We start from the raw sequence: 21,591 nt of genomic DNA on the forward strand, positions 1-21,591 counted from the left end.
TAATAAAGATAAGAAACTCTATATAGAACCCCTACTAGCCCCTCCCTACCCCAGACGTACTCCCCAGAGGCTACCTGTCTCTTGACCAACACTGTTTGTAGTTTTCAACACCACTCCCTCCTAATCTATAGCTTTTGCTCCTTCTAGTGATGGAAATATTTCCACCCTGGCTGTTGTTGCGTATTTGGGGGGCTTCAGCTTGAAATCTGTTATGGGCTGAGTCGTGTCCCCCACAATTTCATATTTTAAAGCCTGAACCCCCAGGACCTCAAGATATGACTATATTTTGAGATTTGATCTTTAAGGAGGTGATTAAGGTAAAACAAGATCATTAGCATGGACCCTAACCCAATATGACGGACTTCTTTTTTTTTTTGCCTTTGTTTTTTTTTAAGGGCCGCACCTGCAGCACAGGAAAGTTCCCAAGCTAGGGGTCGAATCAGAGCTGCAGCTGCCAGCCTACACCCCAACCACAGCAATGCTGTGTCTGCGACTTACACCATAGCTCACAGCAATGCTGAATCCTTAAGCCACTGAGCGAGCCAGGGATTGAACCTGAGTCTTCATGGATACTGATCAGATTTGTTATTGCTGAGCCACAACGGGAACTTCTTGACTGACTTCTTTATAAGAGGAGGAGTTCCCACTGTGGGGCAACAGGATCCGCAGTGATCTCTGCATCAATAGGATGCAGGTTTGATTCCCCAGCCTGGCAAAGTGGGTTAAAAGATCTGGCGTTGCCACAGCTGCAGTGTAGAATGCAATGGCTGCTGCAGCTCCAATCTGATCCCTGGCGCAGGAACTCCATATGCTGCAGGGCAGCCAAAAAAGGAAAAAAAAAAAAAAGAGAGAGACACACAGAGGGACAACCATGTGAAAGACACAAGGAAGCTGGTCATCTACTAGCCAAGAAGAGAGCTCTCCGAAGATACCAATCCTGCCAACACCTTGCCCTTGGATGTCTAGTCTCCAGAATTGTGACAAAATACATTTCTATTGTTCAAGTAACTCTGTCTCTGGTGCTTTGTTATGGCAACCCTAGCAAACTGCTATAGAATTGTTACAAATAGTGTAGCAGTGCACATTTTGTTCAGGTCTTTTGGTGGCTGTCTGTACAAACTCCCTCTAGAAAAGCCCTCAGGAGCGGAATTGCTACCTCCTGAGGTAGCTGTGTTGTGTGTAAGTAGGTACCGTCAAAGCAGTATCTGGGCAGGAGGACAGGGAGTCCTCTCATATAAGGCACATTTTTGTGCTCCTCAAAGTCAAGGTCGATAGCACCTGACTGTCCTGTGCATGAGGTCACTTCTGGGCCTGGAAGGCAAGCTCATGGGTTTTTCACTTCTTCCAGCCCCATATTTTCTCTTCAAACAATGGGCACATTTGTTTACTGTGCTTCATGCCAAGGTTTATTCAGACGTCCAAGAGGCTTTAGATGGAGGATAAGGCCACTAACATCATTGAAAGAAAAAGCCCTAGCTGCAGCAGGACTGTGTTGCTCATCTTCCCTACAAATCAAGGTGATGTTGATCACGAGTGTGAGTTGGTCCCTGGGATGAATGGAAGGATGCAGGGAAGAGGCAGCTCCCCTTAAAGCCTGTTGCCTCTGGGAGCAGTTTTTACTCTTTGGATGACTCAAGAGCAACAGAACAGGAGTCTACTGTGTGCAGAGCTCAGACAACGCAGCCGGGAGAGCCGGCAGATGCCCGGGGCAAGAGATGGTGCAACATCGCCTGATCTGCAGGTGAAGTGATAGCAATGTGTCTTACAGGTGCCATCCTCTCTCTCACACCCATGGGTGCCCTCTCCTCACTCAGGAGGAGTAGCTTGACCACTGTTGCACCTCCCTAAGCTGTTGCACTTTCCAGGCATGTCTCGATCTGGCATCAGTGTTTTTTCACTTCTAAACTTTCTCTGATATTTAAAAGACTTGAGGAAAGCGCCACTGAAATAAATGATACTGTTCAAAGGAAACAAATGTAAAACGCTTTATTTTGGTTTAAAAAAACACAATTGTATAAGTGTAGGATGGGGAAGATTTGGAGTAGCCAACATCTTTTCTTTTTTATTGAAGTATAATTGATTTATGACATTGTGTTAATTTCTGCTGTACTGCACAGTGACTCAGTGATATGTATTTGTATGCTCTTTTTTATATTATTTCCCATTATGGCTTATACTGAATATAGTTCTCTGGGCTACAAAGTAGGACCTTGTTGCTTATCCCCTCCATGTACAATAGCTCACATCTGCCAACCCCAACTTCCTACTCCATCCCTCCTCCAACCTCCTCCCCCTTGGCAACCACAAGCCAGTTCTCCATGTCTGTTTCTGTTTTGCAGATAGCTTTCTTTGTGCCACATTTGAGATTCCACATGATGGTAATGTTTGTCTTTCTCTAACTTACTTCACTTGGTATGATAATCTCTAGGTCCATCCATGTTGCTACAAATGTCATTATTTTGTTATTTTTGGTGGTTGAGTAATATTCCATTGTATATACATGCCACATCTTCTTTATCCACTCTTCTGTCGATGGATATTTAGTTTATTTTCATGTCTTGTGGAATAGCCAATGTTCTTAATATAAGCCTGAAAGGTGTCACAACCACCAAGTAAAATTTAATCTTGCCATCCTAGATACTTTTCTGGAGCTTGTTCATCAAAGTGTACTCTCTCCTAAAGGGCATACAGAAGTAGGTGAGCCTGCAAGATCTGCTGCCCAAACACTTGTTTCCGATGCATATTAGTTAGGTGAGCTTGGGTGAGTACTTTTCCCTTCTGGGCCCCAGGTTATCAATCTATAGAATGGGAATAAGTATAACTCCTATCATCTGTATGGATTTAAGGACTACAGAGCTCAGTGACTAGCAGGATGTGTGGCACATGACGCTCAGGGTGTGTTTGCTGGTGCTCGTAGCCCGTGGAGTTTCTCTCCTGGCTCCAAGGTCCTCGGGTTGAGTTACGAAAGGCTCTGAATTGCCTCCAGAAGAAAGTCAGTGGAGGCTGTCACCTGGATTCCATCTCAGTGGCTCGAAAGAGCAAAACTAAGTTAAAGGACAGGAAAGAAGAAAGCTTACTTTCTTTGATTTCTCATCATTTAACCCATATTTCTTGAGCACTCAATACCAGCCAGTATGTTTAAGACACTGTGAATAAAACAGCAAACATCTTAGTCCCTGCCCTCAAGGGACTTCCAATCTGATGGAGGAGAGAGGCCCGGAGCAGCTAAATAGACAAAAGGCAACAGAGGGTTGCAGGTGTTAAGTGTTATGAAGGACAGCCTGGGACAGAGGGTGTTGAAGGGCCAGGCCCCAGAGTCTCCTGAAGAAATGACAATCCGAGAGCAGATGGCTGAAACTCTGGGAGAGAGCACGTCTGGGGGAAGCAGCAAGATGGGCAGTCTCCAGGGGAAAGACCAAGAGAAGACCACAAGCCGGGAGAGAAGTCAGAGGGTGGGTCACAAGGGGTTGAGAAGATCCAGTCGCGCATGTGGCTGGTGAGGAGCTTGGACTTGGGTTCCGGTACCACGGAAAGTCACTGAAGGGTCTGAAGTGGAGGCCAGTGTAAGGCAGGCCCTCGGCTCGTGAAGAGACTGGGTTTGGACAGAGATGATGTGGACACTTGTGTAATTTGCTCTGGAGACACGGTGGCCTGGGTAGGTGATGGTAGAAATGGAAATGGGGGGAGGCGTGGATTTCAGACATGTTTGGGGAAAGAAACTGACAGAGGGGATCATGGCCAATCGTGAATAGGTCTGTTTAAAATCCAAAGCTCTCTGCATTTATTTTAAATTTTTTTATTGATGTAGACAATTTCCAATATTGTGTTAATTTCTGCTGTACAGCAAAGCGATCTCTCTGCCTGTTTCTTTTTTTTCTTTTTAGGGCCACACAGGTAACATATGGAGGTTCCCAGGCCAGGGGTTGAATCGGAGCTGTAGCCACTGGCCTCCACCACAGCCATAGCAATGTCAGATCCAAGCCGTGTCTGCTACCTACACCACAGCTCATGGCAATGCCAGATCCTTAACCCACTGAGCGAGGCCAGAGATCGAACCTGCGTCCTCATGGATGCCAGTCAGATTCGTGTCTGCTGAGCCATGATGGGAACTCCCCTCTGCCCATTTAAAAGATAGCTGGCCATCTGAGAACATTGTCCTCAAAAGAGTTACACACAGGGAGGTCCTTAGAATTTTTCCAGGGTCAGTCCAGACTTATTGAATACCTACAGTTCTCTGTTAATTACTGGTTAAGGATAGATTTAAAAGTTCTCTTATCAGAGCTCTCGTCGTGGCTCAGTGGTTAACGAATCTGACCAGGAACGATGAGGTTGCGGGTTTGATCCCTGGCCTTGCTCAGTGGGCTGAGGATCTGGCGTTGCCATGAGCTATGGTGTAGGTCGCAGACACGGCTCGGATCTGGTGTTGCTGTGGCTCTGGCGTAGGCTGGCAGCTACAGCTCTGATTAGACCCCTAGCCTGGGAACCCTAGCCATGGGAGTGGCCCTAGAAAAGGCAAAAAGACAAAAAAATAAATAATAAATAAATAAAAATTATCTTATTTTGATGGTAGAAAGGATACATATAAATAATCATATAGAGAAAAGTTCTCTATATGATAACATGAGATAATGATTATATGAGAAATAATTAGGCATCTCAAGCTCTCTGTAGATGTTGTCAAGTTCTGGGGAGTTGACAAATGTTACTTATTTTCAAAACTTCCGTGAAAGGCCATTTTCGACCATTCTCTAATTCTTGGATCAGAACCAGGACTCGACCTTAGGCCAGTGGTTTGTGACCTGAGCTGCACATTTCAATCACTTGAGGATCTTAAAAAAAAAAAAAAAAATCCAAGCCGCCCTGGGGGAACTTTTTAATATTTTAAAATATTTCCAGGTGATTCTAAGGCAGTCAAGGTTAAGAAAAGTAACGCAAACTTTTTGACACTGTCTCAAATATTGTTTTATTTTGAGACCTTTCTCTTCCCCAGATGGCAGGTATTCTACTTAAAAAAAAAATGCAAATATATGAAGAGCACGAGAAGTTTCACGAAATGAAGGAAATGTGTGAACGGAGCGGGCTGGGCGGTGGGGAAGGGAGGTGGTGTCGCCAGCTGGTGTCTACAACTTTCTCCCTCCATCGGAGGGAGCAAACCACCCCGCAGCTGGCCCCGGCCAGGCGGGCGGGGTACAGATACCCCATTCACTGTACTCCCAGCTGGCTCTGCCCTGCCTTTGCATCTGGCCTTGATGTGTCATCTAAAAAATTTCCATTTCAACTTTTGGTCAACAGATTCTTCAACTTCACCTCTTCTCAGATGAGCACGGTGATGAGGAAGAAAAATACCTGACCCTTGCCAACATGTTCCGCAACCCCCCCCCCGCCCCCAACACACACACACACACAGGGCGCGTACAGTCTGGGGCGCACGGCTAAGCGCGCGTCAATAGGAGGCTTCGTTCCAGGGGCGCATGGCTTGGCCCGTGGTCAGGATGGCTTCATCTTATTAGAAATCGCCAAGCCTCACCGAGTCAAAACTTGGACGTTTACTGTACACATTAACAGGGCTTATTCCACAGGCTCATAATAAATCTTTATAACCGCATATGGCCGAGTTATAAATATCAGCTGGGAAGAGCAGTAAAAGCATAGCGTACCCAAAGGCGTCTGCCCAGACTGGAAGCGCTTTAGATTTTATTAATTTACTTATTTTATCGAACTGTAACATTTCAGATGCCCAAGTGAAGTGAAACCACTGGTGATGTGAAGTAGAAAAACTAATAAAACACTAAAATCACTGCAAGAAAAATGATGTGGCAATTAGCTCACTTCGTACGTTCACGGGGTGGGAGTTCAGTCTTCAGACAAAATAAAATGAAATGAAACGTGGGAAATTCTCCAGGAGTTACTTCTTCGTGCCAGGGCGGTGGGGGGAGGTAGGGGGGAGCTCTTTCTGTTTGTTGCAGTTCTGACACCTCCCTCTGGAAAGGAATGAGAGCTTGAGTGGGATCTTCACTTGGCCTTGCCGAAAATGTAATAAAGAATAAAAGGACACCTGTGCCCCCAGCCTCCAGGCATTGCCCAAGCACCTTTCCGTTGTCCTGAATCCTGCATCCATGGGCAGTTCTGGGATGCAGACCTGAGGTGGCCAAAGAGGTTCCAGGCCCTGAAGTGAACCTGCAGGTCTATTTACACATGACAAGCAGAGGCTCGGGGCAGCACAGTCCCAGATTTACATAAGGTCCCAAACTCAAGAGGTCACTTTCGTTTTTAAAATATTGGGGATTTTTTGGTTTTTGGGTTTTTTTTTTTTTTTTGTCTTTTTAGAACCGCACCCAGGACATATGGAGGTTCCATTGTTAGGAGTTCCCGCTGTGGCACAGTGGGGTAAGGATCCGGCATTGCAGCAGCTGTGGTTTAGGTCAAACTGGCGGCTCATAGTCAAGCCCTGGCCTGGAACTTCCATACGCCGCAGGTGTGGCCCCAAAATAATTGTAATAAAATAAGATTAAAAAATTAAAAAATAAAATCAGTGTTTTGAAACACTGTGGTTGCTAAAAGTGTAGGCGTCACTGGTGCTCTCTTTTGAGAGGAAAGAGTTGCCTTTTCTATCTGCCTCTTTTCTGCAGCTTGTTACCCTCTCCGGCCTCACACTCCACAACCACAGGGACAGGCATGGCCAGGAGGCAAATAGTCTTCAAGTTGGACATCTTGTATCGACTCAGGAGGAAAGCATTCTCAAACACGAAGAGATGGCAACTTGAATCAGTGGAACCTGTTAGTTCAGAATCACGGCTGCACTTTCACTTTCTACCATCCTCCCGAGGGAGAACCACACACGCGCATGCTTCTTGTGTTTGATTATTTTCCTGACTCCTGGATATTCTAAAGAACTTTCCTTTGGCTCTTCCACTTTCGCTCTCAGATGGTCAGTGTCTTATTTCCCTGGGGCGTGTTTGAAGCCAGACGTCAAAGGTAGGACTTTGGGATTTGGGGAAAAGCAGAATCTAAAACATGGCAAGGGGAACCAAACCTGCAGATTTGCTTGGTTACAAAAATTACATTCACCCGAGATATTTTATATCTTTGTGTTCTGTTTACGCTGAAAAGTTCATTTCTTAACTACATAACAATAAGATAAATGTTTAAAGTATTTCCCACATAATACGTGTGTGTTTCCCAAAATTATGTTGCCCATGCGTTGAGCTCAGAACCATAGAGAGGAAATATAAATACGAGTATATATTCAGGCTTAGCATATTTTGGTAGCATAAACATGTTTATCTTAGTTTAAAAATCTAGAAGGAAATGGTTTCTCAAAAATATAAATTACTAGAGAAACGTGTACGCGTTTAAGGACAAGATTGCTTTGTTTTCTCAGACAAATGAAAACGTTTTCTTTGAAAGTTGGGGGTCGTATGGTGTTTTTAAGCTATATTTGACTAAGTAATTAAAATCTCATAAATAAATATGAAATATGTGCTCTCTTTTTTGGGGGGGTCTGCTTTAACAGTTTAGGTGTTTGCCAGAGGACTGTCTGCTTCCTATGCAGAAACTGTCTGTTTCTTGATGCTGGAATAAAGGAGTTTGCAGAAAGAGAGCATCAGTTAGATTAGTATCAGGTTAATTATCCAAATATTTTCCTGTGACTCCTCTTTCACCGCAGTGGTTCTGTTACCCCGGTGTCTCGCCAAGAAAACTGACTCACTTTTCTTTCCCCTGTGGGTACAGCTTCCATTCCAGGAAATAAAAGAGAGTGCTGAAACAAAAGTAAAATACAATACCATATATTATTTAAAAGTATGGCTCATGAGCATTGTTACAAACCACACATTTAAAAATCACTATGCCTAAACTTAGAGATATACTATTGGGAGCTTAAGGGAAATTATTATTAGATAATTATTATAAGCCAAAATTATAAAGGCACTTTCGCTGTTCTTTGAATCGCCTGTACTTGTGGGTACTTGTTACACGGTCCACGCCCTTATTCAGAGGGTCCTGCACAGTTGGTCAGACAAGCAGCAAGCATTCTGGAGTTTTTCCATGTAAAATTTGCAGAAATCACAACTATTATGAACTGTAATGACTCATATTATAAATCATACACAGCTTGGGTCGACACGTCAAAATGTCAACACTGCTCATCTAATCGTCAAGTTATATCATTGTTTTTGAAATGATCTAACTATCGTTTCAATTGGTAACTTTTCTTAGATGTTAATTGTCTATTACCTCCCACCTTATCACATCTTGGGACATTCCCCACTGCTTTGACACCAAACTTGGAATTTTGTAGATAGACTGCTTTCAGATAAGCTCTAAGCTCTGTGATCCTATGAGGTGACTTTCCTCTCACTGTGGGGGACAAGAAGGAATTCAACTCAAGCCTTTGCTGACCCGATTCAACTTCCTGCATCTCAGGTTGGTGCCATTTAGTGTGTTGGAAATCACCGTTGGCAGGGAGGTCAGGTCATAAACAAGATTCAAGGATTTCCGCCCCAGGCATTCCTTCAACGTTGCGGTTGGGCAAATCTTGGACTTTCATCTGGTTCCATGGAGCAAATCTGGATCAAGACCTTTCAGAAATTCTCCCTCAAATCAGAATCTCACTATTGCCAATGAAAGCACCTGCAGAGATGTGGCAAGGTTCTGTTAAGAAGGGACAAAGCCTGAAGTTCCCGTCGTGGCTCAGCGGTTAACAAACCTGACTGGCATCCATGAGGACGCAGGTTCGATCCCTGGCCTCACTCAGTGGGTTAAGGATCTGGTGTTGCCTTGAGCTGTGGCGTAGGTCGCAGACGTGGCTCGGATCTGGCGTCGCTGTGGCTCTGGCTCTGATTGGACCCCTAGCCTGGGAACCTCCATATGCTGCAGGTGTGGCCCTAAAAAGAGAGAAAGACAAAAAAAAAAAAAAAAAGAAGAAGAAGAAAAAGAAGAAGAAGAAAAGACAAAGCCTGTATCCTGTAGGGGGAGAAGACTGCCGTGCTACCCTGGGAAGGAACCAGAGTTTCTGCACATGGTGATCGAACCCAGGCATCCGCTATGTAGATTTCACATTTTTCTTTCTTTCTTTCTTTCTTTCTTTATGGGCGGGGGGGAGGGCGGGAGTGGAGGGAGGAGGGAAGTGGAGGCTGGAGGGAGTGGAGGGCAGAGGCGGGATCATGTAGGAGGGGAGGTCCGCAGGGTCGGAGTGAAGGGAGGAAGCGGAGGGAGGAATGAAGAGAGCGAAAGGAGATGAGGAGGGGTGCGATGGATTCTGTAGGGGGAGGGAGGTGCGGAGCGGAAGGAGGGACGGACAGGAGCTGACCTTCCTTCCTTCCCGTACTACGGACGCACAGGACCGTTCCCTCCCGGGCTCTGGCTTTCTTCTCCCTTCCTCCCTTCCTCCCTTCTCCTTCTCCCTTCTCTCCTCCTTCCTCCCTTTCCCCTCTCCCTCTCTCTTTCTCTCTCTCTCTTTCTCTCTTTCTCTCTTCTTTTCTCTTTCTTTCTTTCTTTCTTTCTTTCTTTCTTTCTTTCTTTCTTTCTTTCTTTCTGGCTCTAGAGAAATAAAACCTAAGTATACAGTACTGGGCCTTGGTGAAGGGCACAGAAGTAGTTGTTGGCTGACTGGTTTAGGGCAAACTTTGAACATGCGTTCCATCCAATCTCCCAATTAATGGGATGATGATTCTATGAGTTCAGATATTGGAGCAGCCAGTTTTAAAGGCAATCTGAGACCAGGTTTTTGCCTTTGGTGTCAGCTCATTTTGAGGGGAGGGGACCAGGAATGTTTCTATTAAATTCTATTCCTCTCTGAGTCAACTCTCCTCTCTCAAACGACAGTCCAGCTGGAGAGACTCCTGAAGGGAGAAACGGAGTAGAACTCATGTGCTGAAACAAGCTCCTTTTAGTGGCCACTCGCACAGGCTTGTCCTTTGCAGACTTTTCTTCCCTGTATCCAAAGTCCTCATTGGAGGAGTGAGTCAGAGGCAACACCGGTGTGCATGATACACACTAAACAGCGAACAGGAAAGTAACAAGCCCCTCATAGGACAGGTGAGGAGGCCACGGAGGGGTCCTCGGGAAAACCGTGGGGCCATTGATTTGTAGGGCCTCTCCCTTGGTTAGAAAGACAGCCTCAGAGCCTGGTCCATAGGAGGCACTTAATAAATATTTTTAAAAATTTTTGGAGTCCCCATCATGGCACAGCGGAAACAAATCCAACTAGGAATCTTGGGGTTGCGGGTTCGATCCCTGGCCTCGCTCAGTGGATTAGGGATCTGGTGTTGCCGTGAGGTGTGGTGTAGGTCGCAGAAGCGGCTCAGATCTGGAGTTGCTGTGGCTCTGGCATAGGCTGGCAGCAACAGTTCCGATTGGACCCCTAGGCTGGGAACCTCCATATGCTGTGGGAGCGGCCCTAGAAAAGGCAAAAAGACCGAAAAAAAAATTTTTTTTTCTTTTTTACAGCGGCACCTGCAGTAGATGGAAGTTCCCACGCTAGGGCTCAAATCCAGGCTGCAGCTGCTGGCCTATATCACAGCCACAGCAATGCTGGATCCGAGTCATGTCTATGACCTACACCAAAGCTCACGGCAAAGTCAGATCCTTAACCCACTGAGCGAGGCCAGAGATCGAACTCTCATCCTCACAGACACTATGTCCAGTTTTTAACCTGCTGAGCCACAATGAGAACTCCCAACTTTAATAAATATTTGCAGAGTTGAAATAAATTGCTAAAAAGCCGGGTGAATATTTATATTGGTTTATCAATTCATTCATCCACTCCCTTAAGAATATTTAGTGGAGCCTAATACTTATCTAATCCAGGAGATAGAGAGGAATGCCAGACATAAAAGACAAGCCTTTCTCTCCAAGCAGATCTCTCTGGGGTGGGGGTGCATGAATGAAAGAAAAGGGCTCCAACATAGGGTGTGCTCAGGGGTGTCCAGAACAGTCTAGAGCCTTCCCCGGAGGTGATGTGAGCAGAGTCATGGGGGGCCCTGAAGGTGGTGCGCAGATATTCTGGAGTCACTGAGCACAGGAGGGCTGTACAAAGCAGAGCCCCTCCCCCCAGCTCCCCACCACCCCCCAGCCTCAGGTCAGACCAGCTTTTTTCCCTGACTTCTCCCAACCCCTCACCTTGGAGAGAGATGAGCTCCCCTGAAATGTTAACAGATTGTGAGGTCACTGGCCTTGGGTGTGGCCTGGGCCTGGCGATATTTAAAAGCGACCTGCCCCCCGATGCACAGGAAAGCCAGCAAAATCCACCCTCAGCAGAGAGAGCTATTTATTGTCAGCGGTGCTAAAGTCAGTAGTGTTTATTTTCCTCCCCTTTTAACTTTGCTACGTTTTCCATGGAAAACAAGATAGCTTATCCTTTCTGACCCTCTTGCAGGCATGCAGAAGGGATGGATCAAGGATGAAAGGGCTTAAAATACTTTGTGTATGGGGGTGAAATGCTGCTGAAATCATTTACTGTTTGATCTTTTTTCGTTCATTTTTATTTTTATTTTTATTTTTCTCTTTTTTAAATTTTTTAAATTTTTTTCCGCTGTACAGCATGGGGACCAAGTTCCTTATACATGTACACATTCTTTTTCCTCCCATTGTTCTGATGCGATATAAGTATCTAGACATAGTTCTCAAGGCTACACAGCAGGATCTCATTGTAAATCCACCCCAAGACTAATCGTTTGCAGCCGAAAACCCCAAGCTCCTGATACCTCCCACTCTCTCCCTCTCCGCCCCTGGAGCCACAAGTCTATTCTCCAAGTCCATGATTTTCTTTTCTGTGGAAATGTTCATTAGTGCTGTATATTAGATTCCAGTTATAAGTGATATCATATGGTATTTATCTTTCTCTTTCTGACTTAGTTCACTCAGTATGAGAGTCTCTAGTTCCATCCATATTGCTGCAAATGACGTTATTTCGTTCTTTTTTATGGCTGAGTAGTATTCCATTGTGTATATTTACCACATCTTCCTAATCTAATTGTCTGTCGATGGACATTTGGGTTATTAGAGAAATGCAAATCAAAACTACCATGAGATACCACCTCACACCAGTCAGAATGGCCATCATTAATAAGTCCGCAAATAAGAGCTGGAGGGGTTGTGGAGAAAAGGGAACCCTCCTGCACTGTTGGTGGGAAAAGTAAGCTGATACAGCCACTATGGAGAACAGTGTGGAGATACCTTAGAAATCTATACATAGAACTACCATATGACCCAGCAATCCCGCTCTTGGGCTTATATCCAGACAAAACTTTCCTTAAAAAAGACACATGCACCTGCATGCTCATTGCAGCACTATTCACAATAGCCAAGACATGTTTGATCTTTTTTATCTCCGCACATTGACCTCCAGGCCTCTGTTTGCTGGAGGCTGGGGTTTTAAAGGACTCTTTTGAGCCCTCTTCAAATCCTTTATAAAAGAAGATGCAAGTGTCATGTAAGTGGATAATACAAACCCGTAGCTTGGAATTGCTACCAACTCAGTCTAGAAGACAAAACAGAACACTCATTGTGTCCACTCGGGGGCAAGGCCCCAACGAAGGCTCTGTCCCATGGAGTTCAAGAGGCCACAGAACTTCAGCCAGATTCTGAGCTGGGAGCCTGCAGGGCTGCGGGTGTGTAGCAGCTGAGGTCTGGAGAGACGGCAGGTGATACCTCGGTGTAGACAGAATAGAGCTGATCTGCTCAATGGAAAGTCGCCTTTGGAAAGACCCTGCCCTGTTTGGATGGCAGGCCTCGGGACCAGGCTCAGCTGGTCGAGGGTGTGGGAGGTGCCAGCTCCTGGAGCCCAAGGGACGTTGGCTGCCTGGCCTGCTTGGGTGAACGACACACCTGTGGGTTTAACCAACAGCTGAGGTCGGACGCTCTGCATCCTTCCATCTGGAAGCTTCTGTATCTGGCGCTGAAAGAGCCCGTCATGAGGGGTGTCGACGGAACACTTACTCTCCTTGCAGTGTTTGGGGCACCACTCCATGACCCCCTACTGACTCTGAGGTGTGACAGCCACACGGCTGGATAGGAAAAGGCTCATGCGTGCCTGGTGTGAAAAGAAAAGTCAGGCAAAGTCCTGGGTGTGAGGAGGTGGGAAACGTCCTGCAGGGAAGGGAGTCTGATCTGCTGAGCGGTGGGCAGGGGGCAGGCCCACATCCCCAGCTTCTTCTAGGCCCTGCTTCTTGCAGAATCCCACAGGCCTCTCCTACCTCCCGGGGGCCACTGACAGCTGAGAGGAAGGGAACTGACAGCAAAGGCGACGACACCTTATGTTTCCAAGCGTGAATATCTGTGTGAAAATTTTCAGTAAAGCACTTCCCACCCCCGGGATGCTCCAATCCATCTCACCTTCACATCTGAAGGCTGCCAGCCATGCTCCCTGCAACCCTAGTGCAGGACCCAGAAACATGTTACAGCTCTCCTTCCAGAAGCTTCTCCTGGGGTCATGGATTCCAATATCCGTCCGGCTCCAGACATCCTTCTGGGGATATCTGTCTGAGCCGGGATTGGCCCTGGCAGCTCTGCCAGCCATAGTCTGTTTCTAGACCCTTCCACCACAGCTTCAGGATGTGAGGGGGGGAGCAAAGTTCCTTTCCTCCTCTTTACGCTGCTCCCACATCCACCTGGAAACGTAAATGAGACGCTTAAAACAGAAGCAGGACGGTTTCTGCAGAATTTAAACCAGAGACACAAGTACATGAAATGGCTTATCCCCACGTGCAGTGAAATAACACAGTATTTATCTGCTTGAGGGGGCCAGGAGGCAGAACTCCTTTGTATTTACATAAAAGCACTTTTAAAAATTGTTTTCTTATTAGAAAAATGAGATAAAATATTTCAGATTTTGAAAAGCATAAAAATTGGTAAACAGAACATAGAGAATTGCCTCAACACTTTTCTTTGTATAATTGCTATCACTTTTTGAATATGTTTATTTCTATGTATGGATAGGTTAGCAAAAATTATAATCATGGCCTCACACTCAATATGTAATTTTTTTTTTGTCTTTTTTCTTTCTAGGGCCACACCCACAGCATATGGAAGTTCCCAGGTTAAGGGTCAAATCAGAGCTGCAGCTGCTGGCCTACACCACAGCCACAGCAACATCAGATCTGAGACACCTCTGCAGCCTACACCACAGCTCATGGCAACACCGGATCCTTAACCCACTGAGTGAGGCCAGGGATCGAACCTACAACCTCATGGTTCCTAGTCAGGTTTGTTTCCGCTGCACCACGATGGGAACTCCTCGACATGTAATTTTAAACCTAGCTTTTCAATTTGTTAATGTGTTCTCCTTTTCTAATCATAAATGTGGTTTGTCTCCATTATAGAAAAAAAAATCGCAGACATTATTTAAAATAAAGTAAAAAGTAAATAAAAGAATCTCCAGCCCACTGCCGCCCATCACAAGCTTTGAATGAATGTTTAATGAGTTTAATGAATATGTTTATTTCTATGTATGGATAGGTTAGCAAAAATTATAATCATGGCCTCACACTCAATATGTAATTTTTTTTTTGTCTTTTTTCTTTTTAGGGCCACACCCACAGCATATGGAAGTTCCCAGGTTAAGGGTCAAATCAGAGCTGCAGCTGCTCTGACAATTATTTCTCTCTTTTCCACATGTAGAGTTTTAAACTTTTGTCCCGAGAGCTCCCCATGTCATCGCGTTGTTCATAGAGATAAGACGCATAAGAATTCGTTACTTCTTTCTCCTGATGAATTTGTTCATCCGTTAGATTTTTCCACACCTTTTGCTGTGGCAAAGTTTGCTTCCAGGGAGAATCTTTAAACTTTGGCCTCATTGCTGATGGCGTTCCTTAGAATAAAGTCTTTGAATAAGATTTAGGAAGCTACAGGACAGAGACCTCTGATCAGCTTGAGATATATTCTAAGCTCCCTTCACAAAATACTTTCTACATTGAGCACAGGCATTTTATTGTCATGTTAGCTGATTTAAGATGCTCTCATTAAGTTAGGATATTTTTGACATTTCAGGTAGTTAAATCTTCCTGTTCCTTTTCCCCTTTGACCGCTGTCATATACAGAAAGCCCTCCTCCAATGTAGGAACATCTAGATTTTCCCATATTTTTCTAAATTGTAAAAAAATAATAATTAAAATTTTCCATTTAGTTTCTCAATCCAGGTGGAATTGACTTTAGTAGGTCACATAATGTGAGATGATTTTGTTTTCTTTTCCCCAAATAGCTAAGAGTTCAGCACCAGCCTTTGAATATTGTATTCAGTGATAAGCAGTGTTTCCCAGGCACACACTCAGTCCAGGTCACCCATCTCTAGTCCATTGGCCTGTCATTGATTTGCCCTATTGCTGCCTGGTTTGACCTTTTGTAGCTCATAGCATCGCAGCTAAGCAGGTGGGTATTAAAAAACGTGCATGCAAATTGCATGTAAAAACCTGCCATTGATTGTGTGACTTTGTGAAGAGGCACTAACACCGGGTCGGCCTCCGCTGAAAGGGAAGAACTGTGATCCCTTCTGCACAAGGCTGTGGGAGGAAGGGAACGGTGACCGTTCAGTAAGGACAGGGCATGGTGTCCCCAGGGGTTAGTTACAGGGGCTAGTTACACTAGTTACAAAGGTTATTTACAGGGCTATTTACAGGGGCTGGTTACATGAATTAGTATCAGGAGTTATTTACATGGGTTATTTACAGAGGTTAGTTACATACCTTAGAGTTACAAGAGTTATTTACAGGGGTTAGTCACAAGCTGTAGCTACTGTTACAATCTCCGCTCAGGTCTAGCAGAAGCCGTGGGAGCCGTGGGGTGGTCCTCTTCCTCTGCTTTTGTAAACATCCTGGCTATTTTTCCTGGTTATCTTTCCAGACAAATCTGTTTGACCTTTCAAAAGAAGTGCCACCAAGATTTCGATGAAGAGTATGAAGCTGATGCAGTCATCTGGGAAAACTGACATCGTGCCAGGTCAGTACCACATGTTTCCATTTCGAAGACTGTTATGTATGATCTTCGGGTAAATCTGGTGATGCTCATGGGATGCTTTTGCAGATTTATTATTTTTAATCTTTTTGCTCATCTGATATATCTTTTCTCATGCTTTCCAATAATGTATTGCTTGTGCTTGGAAAGCTGTAATGTTGGTGTATTTGTTATATATTTAACAACATTGCCTGATTTGGGTATTTGTTCTAAAATTTTAGCTGGTTTCTCAGGCTTTCTAAAAATTGGGTGATGTCATCTTCAAATAATGAGCAGTTCCTTCTCCCCATCTATGTCCCTCCTCTGTGTTATCATCCAGGGGGAGTCAGCTACAACACCCAGACACACCAGATACGTCGTGTGGGGCGTCATCTGGGTGTGCAGTGTCCCATAGCCCTCTTCACCTTCTGTCTCTGCCACCTGCTGTGTAACCTTCCCTCTGTGCCCCCATTTCTTCATCAGTTCAAGGCAAATAGTAATTACCTGGGAGGTAACACTTTGTGACGTGGCTGATTAATCATCATCTAATTCACTGCTGCCTCTGTCTACACCTGCTCTCCTTCCTTCTCACCTGCACCCACTGGACATCTTCCTTCCACCCAGACTTCTCTCTGTCTTTTTTTTACAGCTGGTTCCTCAGGTGGCTTTTATTCCTGGAGCCAGTTCTACCATTTCTCAGAAACTGCTCACTTTTGCCCTCTCTCAACCAAGGACAGGTGTTGTCTGTCACACAGTTGAGCAGGGAACCTGCCTGAGACTCTGTTGGAGGTCGAGGGTTGAGGGGAAGATTGAAATCCCTCTGTGGTCTGAGAGATTCAGAATGGTGGCATCTTGTAAAGATCTTCAGTCCAGGAAATTCTGGGAAAACATGATCTGGCTTTGGACCCAGTGATTTTAGGGAACCTTAAATATAAGCTCTGATGAATTAGCAGAAGATTTTCGGTCATAATACTCCCACATATGAATATTCCAGATCCTGACCAAAGGCTGGGATTCCTGCATTAGTCACAAATGTTTCCTTTTTGCCTCTTTTTGCTTATTTCTCTCTGGAAACAAGACAAGTCGGAATTTCTTTGAGCATCTTGGCTTTGGTCTGTGGCCACATCTGGCCATCTTCATGGTTTATCTTTGTAATTCTCAACTCACGGGAAACCAGAGGTATGTAACAATCCACGGCAAGATTAATCCGACCCTGATCTCATTTCCCTTCAATTCAGCAATTCCTTGATGGTGTGTCCAGCCATCAATCAAGAATATGAGAAAGAGGGATGACAGGAAGTTGGATGAAGTTGAGAGATAGATATAATAATATTCTTATTACCAGGTTTTCTATTTGAGCCTAAAACTACCTTCTTAGATAAAAAGGCTCAAAAGTTACAGTAATTTCCCCCAATGACCTGCTTTCAACCTGGCTTTGAGTGGCAGGTGCTGAGACTGGGAAGCAAAAGGATCTGGACCCAGAGGCCTCGGAGCCAAGCAATCCCAAAAGTAGCTTGCAGCCCCCGTGAAAAATTTATGGAACCAGGTGTTCCTGGCTCCCCCCCCCCACCCCCGTCCCCGCCACCCCTGCCATCTACCAGCTATGTGCCCCCAGGCAGTTTGCTTACTTTCTCTGTGGCTTGGTTTCCACATCTTTAAAATGGGAGTGCTAATAGAATGCCAATGATTGTTACAAGATGAGTTACTGTGTATAAAATGCTGAGAACAGGGAGTTCCCTTTGTGGTGCAGTGGTTAACGAATCCGACTGGGAACCATGAGGTTCAGGGTTTGATCCCTGGCCTTGCTCAGTGGGTTAAGGATCCCACGTTGCCGTGAGCTGGGGTGTAGCTATAGCTCCAACTAGACCCCTGGCCTGGGAACCTCCATATGCCGCGGGAAACAGCCCTAGAAAAGGCAGAAAGACCAAAAAAAAAAAAAATGCTGAGACAGCACCCTTGCATAGGAGGTGCTGCATTCATATGGGCGTCAAAGTGCCAGGGGGTTGCTGATGCTGCAGGGAGCACCCAGGCTGGGCAGAGCCGGGGCAGGGGCTGTGTTTTCCACTGTGGGGAGGGTGGGACTGGGTTGGACCCAGGGTTCCAGGCATTTGCAGTGGCTGCAGAGTGAGCCCTGGGGACGCCCCCATGCAACCCTGAGAGGTGACGTCAGATATGCTCTGCATGTGAGGAAAGAGAGGATGCTTGTCCAGGGTCCACGGGAGCAAGTGATCAGCCCAGAGCCCAGCGGCAGAATCCAGCCAGGTGGGGGAAGGAGCCTGTGTGGTTTATGTCTGTCACACCCAGGCCAGGCTGGCAGGTGTGCTTCCGGAACACACACAGAAGATCCTGTCGCTGGTAACACTGCTGTGCAAGAAGATATGCGCAAATGGAAGGCAGGAAAGAGAGAAAGGCACCGGAAAAGACTTCTTGACTTCATTCTCTGATTGTGGGAGCCCATAAGAAGCACCCGTGGAAGGCAGGAAGTCCACTACATACTGAAGTACACGATTCATATAGACTAGGTTATGTGAAAACTAAATCTCCCTTCACTGACTGAAAATGTATTATATTCAACAGCCATTTCAACAATGCAGTAAAATATGACTCATTACAGTATTTCTGTGTTTTATTTTTACAATTTTTGAGGTGACAAATTAAAATTCATCATAACTAAGCTCTACATCTCAATGTTCCTAATTCAACAACAAAAACAGACAAGCGACTCAATAAACACATGGATAAAGGACACTTGAAGAGCTAGATCTGCAAAAAAAAACCCAGAGTTCCCGTTGTGGCTCAGTGGTTAATGAACCCGACGAGTATCCTTGAGGACACAGGTTTAATCCCTGGCCTCTCTCAGTGGGTTAAGGATCCGGGATTGCCATGAGCTGTGGTGTAGGTCCCAGACATGGCTTGTATCCCGAGTTGCTGTGGCTGTGATGTAGGCTGGCAGCTGTAGCTCCAATTCAACCCCTAGCTGGGGAACTTCCATATGCCGAGGGGAGGCCCTAAAAAGACCAAAATAAATAAATAAATAAATAAATAAGATAGACCCCCTGACCAATAAGCACATAAAGAGATGCTTAGTTTCATTAGTAATTAGGGAAACGCAAATTAACTTCACAATGAGATACCACTTCATAGCTATTAGGATGATTATTATTTAAAAAAAATAAGGCGACATCACATATTGGTGGGATATGGTGAAATTGGACCCCTCCTGCACTGCTGGTAGGAATGTAAAATGGTGCCTTTACTATGGAAAAGAGCATGCTGGTTCTTAAACAAAATTAAACAGAATTACCATAAGATCCAGCAATTCCAATTCTTGGTATAGACACAAAGAATTGAAAGCAGGACTCATAGATATTTTTGTACACCAATATTCATAGAAACATTATTCCCCATAGCCAAAATGTGGAAGCAACCCAAGCATCCAATAGCCTATGAATGGATGAAGAAAATGTGGTGCATATTTTCATTGTAATATTCCAATATATACAATGGGATATTATTCTGCCTTAAAAAGGAAGGAAATTTGTATACATGCTACAACATGAACGAACTTTGAAAATGTATGTGACGTGAAATAAACCAGACACAAAAAGACACATGAATCGTATAAGATATTTGTACCACTTATTTGAGGTACCTCGAAAAATTAAGTTCACAGACACAGAAGTGTGCTGGTGAGTTTCAGGGGCTGAAGGAGCTGGGAAGGGGGGTTGTTCAATGGATATCCACTTTCAGTTTGCTTTGGTGAAAAAGTTCTGGAGATGGTGGTGGTGATAGCACAGCAGCCATGTGGGGTGTACTTATATCCCTGCATTACATACTTAAAATAGTTAAAGTGGTTAATTTTAGGTTGTGTGTTTTTTCACCACGCACAAAGAATTTTCTATACTCTGCTTTTTGTTTGTTTGTTTGTTTGGGCCACACCAGTGGCACATGGAGTGTCCCAGGCTAAGGGTCCAATCGGAGCTACAGCTGCCAGCCTGTGCCATAGCCACAGCAACGGAGGATCTGAGCTGTGTCTGTGACCTACATCGCAGCTCATGGCAACGCCAGATCCTTAACCCACTGAGCGAGACCCGGGATCAAAGATCCTTAACCCACTGAGCAAGACCCGGGATCAAACCCACAACCTCATGGTTCCTAGGCGGATTCATTTCCCCTGCGCCACGATGGGAACTCCGAATTTTCCATACTCTGACACGTCCCAGCTGCCACCACCCAACCTTCTTGCAAATGTTCCTCTTTCCTCTTGAGGACCTGGAGATTCTGAATTTCCCTCCAGTGAGAAAGTATCGAGGAGAGGTCGATGGAGGATCTTGAGAAACATAACCCATCAGGTCCTCAGACAGCAACTGAAGATCTTGAGAAATGTAACAGATCAGGTCCTCCCAAGAGTTGAAGTTATGCCCGTTCTTATGCCCGATCTTACTGCTCATTCTCTTAAATGACTAGCTGGTTAATAGATCTGCCTTCAGAATTGTCTGCTTTTGCAACTTCTGACGACTATGTATAAAATGTATCAAATTTCCAGTGCCGTTTGCTCACATTTTGCCTTTAGAGGTCTTGCCAATACTCTGCCCACTAATGCCGAATAGAAAAGCGGAGACAGGGTTTAGGGGAAGGACAAAAAAAAAAAAATAGCTTAATTGTTTTGCCAGGCAAAGGAGGCCACAGCAGGCTATAATAATGACTTAAAGGCTGTGCCCCCCGTGGGAGAGATGAGGAGGGGGTTTATAGTTTAGGAGTGAAAATTAGGGCCACAGATAAGGATCGGGGTAGACGTAGGCTTTCACTCTTCCTCAGAGTTGGTGTTTAATGGCCCCAGGACTGGTTCTTTCGGTCCTCCACACTGGCCTTCTTGTGTGGAGGGTTTTAGTTCTGCTGAAGAACTCAAGGTTATTGTTATGTGTATTCCTTGACAAAGAACCGGGACACTGCTCCAAGACTACACTATTGTTTCTGGACGGCTCCTCCCCTGTCTCTGCATCCCCTCCCTTCCCTGACGAGCAACTGTTTGAACTGCCTTTGGAACTCAGGGAAGGCCAGGGTGGCTGAAAGAGTCCCATTTCCTACAGACAAGAAATGCGGGACACAAAGGCTTTTGTGACCGTTCCAGCAGGTGTTTTTTGGAGAGTGGGATTAAAATGATGCCAAAATTCAGGCACATCCCAGAAATATCGCCAGTTCCATCCAGACCAGCACGATAAGGCAAATAGTGCACAAAATCAAGTCATATGGATTCTTTTGGTTTCCCAGCGCATATAAAAATGGTATTTACACTATACAGTAGACTATCAAGTGTGCATTGTCTAGAAAAATAATATGCATACTTTAAAAATACTTTTGCTGGAGTTCTCGTCGTGGCTCCACAAAAGCGAATACGGCTGGTATCCATGAGGTTGTGGGTTCACTTCCTGGCCTCGCTCTGTGGGTCAGGGATCCAGCTTTGCTGTGAGCCATGATGTAGGTCACAGATGCAGCTCAGAACCTGCGCTGCTGTGGTTGTGGCGTGGGCTGGTAGCTATAGCTCCAATTCGACCCCTAGCCCGGGAACTTCCATATGCCGTGGGTGCAGCCCTAAAAAGCAATAAATAAATAAATAAAAATTTTAAATATATAAAAATAAAAATATTTTATTGCTAAAAAATG

The 21,591-nt window shown here is 45.1% G+C and overlaps 1 long non-coding RNA gene across 1 annotated transcript in view; it reads left to right on the forward strand.

Moving 5' to 3' along the window:
- Positions 1-6,832: 6,832 nt before the first annotated feature.
- Positions 6,833-21,591, forward strand: part of LOC125122102 (uncharacterized) — a 32,173-nt gene continuing 17,414 nt past the window's right edge. The window contains exons 1-2 of the long non-coding RNA XR_007133697.1: positions 6,833-6,975; positions 15,838-15,933. This is a non-coding gene — a long non-coding RNA (uncharacterized LOC125122102). The remainder of the gene's footprint in view (positions 6,976-15,837; positions 15,934-21,591) is intronic.

This window comes from Phacochoerus africanus, chromosome 3, assembly GCF_016906955.1.
Source record: "Phacochoerus africanus isolate WHEZ1 chromosome 3, ROS_Pafr_v1, whole genome shotgun sequence".
Classification (NCBI taxonomy): domain Eukaryota; kingdom Metazoa; phylum Chordata; class Mammalia; order Artiodactyla; family Suidae; genus Phacochoerus; species Phacochoerus africanus.